Source organism: Furipterus horrens, unplaced genomic scaffold (genome assembly GCF_987537825.1).
Source record: "Furipterus horrens unplaced genomic scaffold, mFurHor1.1.pri manual_scaffold_4, whole genome shotgun sequence".
Lineage (NCBI taxonomy): Eukaryota > Metazoa > Chordata > Mammalia > Chiroptera > Furipteridae > Furipterus > Furipterus horrens.
Window position 1 is genome coordinate 66,641,257 of NW_028327174.1, and position 2,225 is coordinate 66,643,481.

Genomic DNA, 2,225 nt, shown 5'->3' on the forward strand with positions numbered 1-2,225 from the left:
CAGTAATAGACAGTGGCCTCTTTTCATCCATTCCAGTATGTCATTAAGTTATAAATAGGGCATTTGGCAATCATAAAGTCATAATTACTCCTCTCCTTTCACTGAACTTTATTCAGAATTTGACGTTCAGAGCACTAGAAAGAAAACTCCACATCTGCCTTAGCCCTATTGATAATTGATTAGTCAAACACATTTTGCACACCAGCTCTAATCCAGCTGCTCTTGGATTCCTATGGTGGAACCCTAGAAGGACCTGACCCTCTGGGTACTTGTGAGCATTCCTGATCATTATACCTGTCATTGGGCTTTTTCTCTGTCAGTTACTGTGAAGCTGCTGTTTATCTGAGTTGCCATATTATGTTACGAGCAGGGACCTGGCCCTGAGCTGGTCTGCCAAGGACCAGCTGTACTGCATGGGTCCTTGACTTCATGTAGGAAAGAGTTCACAACATGAGTCCAGGTGACTGAGGTTACATTTATTAAAGCTAGAGACAATGAAACAAGGAAGGGCTCAGCACAGAGAAAGCAACAGGAGAGCCTTGACTGGGCTGCCTTATTTCACTGGGAAGTAAAAGGAGGCTTTGGGGACAGGTTCAGGGGATCAGCCCGGGACAAGCTACCAGATGCCCATTGCCTAAGAGTTTAGGAGATGCCTGCCTGTGAAGAAAGAAGTTGGGGGGGGTTGTGGGGAGAAAGAAAAGGAAATGGTGCTGGTGCTTCTTTTACTTTTCTTGGTAATTATATCCACAAAATCCAGAATGTGATGTGCTATTTATATTTTTCTTACATATATATTTTTAAAATGTTAAATATTTAACTTGATCCTTACCTGGCAGGAGAGATACCATGATCACAAAGGTGGTTTTCCCAGGGCGAGGCTTATCCATTTAACTCCAGATGTGCTGACCCCTGCGATTTCCCCAGAAGTGGTAAACTCAACTGCGTATTTTGTGGTAGTGGGGGACTGCGTTCACACTCTCCCCTAAAAAAAAATACTTAACTTGACTGTTGAGACAAATGTATCCACATACTAGCTAAAATCATCTGTGCCATCCAGTATGCCCAGCACATTTAGCAAAAACCATCCTGATTTAGCCTCCGTGGATATTTATTGAACCTACCAACAGCATTCAGAAGACCGCAAAGGAATTTTTTCCTCCAGCGTTTGCCATAATTTGTCACAGATGGAATCTGTTGAATAAAATCTTTTTCCTGTAACCCTGTTAACCCCCACACAACTTAGCATGTATTTTTCCTTTATCTTAAGAGCCCAGGGTCCTTTTTATTATTGGACTACAGCCTAAGTTTTCTGAATTTTATTCCACAAGATCAGAGACCATCTCAACCTGGATCTACAATATCAAAGGCTAAAACTCGATCAATTTTCTTGTTATCAATGTGTTGTTGTTACTGATTATTTAGATTTTTAAAAGGAATGGGGTTTTAATTTTGTTTTTGGGAAACATACACTCTATTAGTGCTAATTTACCAGCCAGAATAGGCACCTTGGTTTCAAGGTGAATTAAATAGGCGTAATTCCTACCTGCTTGGAATTTAGAGTCTAGTGCAGTGGTTCTCAACCTTCCTAATGCTGCGACCCTTTAATACAGTTCCTCATGTTGTGGTGACCCCCAACCATAAAATTATTTTCATTGCTACTTCATAACTAATTTTGCTACTGTTATGAATCGTAATGTAAATATCTGATATGCAGGATGTATTTTCATTGTTACAAATTGAACATAATTAAAGCATAGTGATTAATCACAAAAACAATATATAATTATTTATGTGTTTCCCGATGGTCTTAGGCGACCCCTCCCCGAAAGGGGTCGTGACCCACAGGTTGAGAACCGCTGGTCTAGTGAGAAAACTAACCAATGGCAACAATTAAATTACTCGTTAAATAATTTAAAATAATTGTCTCCGTTTGAATCACTAATTTTTTTTTAATTTTATTGATTTATTTTTAGAGAGGAAAGGAGAGAGAGAAGCATCTATTTGTTGTTTCACTTATTTATGCATTCATTGGTTCTTGCATGTGTCCTGACCACAGGTCAAATCAGCAACTTTGGTGTGTGGGGACAACACTTTAAGCAACTGAGCTACCTGGCCAGGTCCTGAATCACTGATTTTAAAGAAGCAGATGAGGATTGTTCATGGGCATAAAAACATCAGCTAAAAATTTGGGTGTAAAAAAGCCATCAAAGCACTAAGAGTAAATT

General features: G+C 39.4%; 1 non-coding gene across 1 annotated transcript; it reads left to right on the top strand.

The window, feature by feature from the left end:
* Positions 1 to 821: 821 nt before the first annotated feature.
* On the top strand, positions 822 to 985 carry LOC150012135 (U1 spliceosomal RNA). Its single transcript, XR_016511063.1, has one exon. It is a non-coding gene; the product is annotated as a U1 spliceosomal RNA (small nuclear RNA).
* Positions 986 to 2,225: the final 1,240 nt, after the last annotated feature.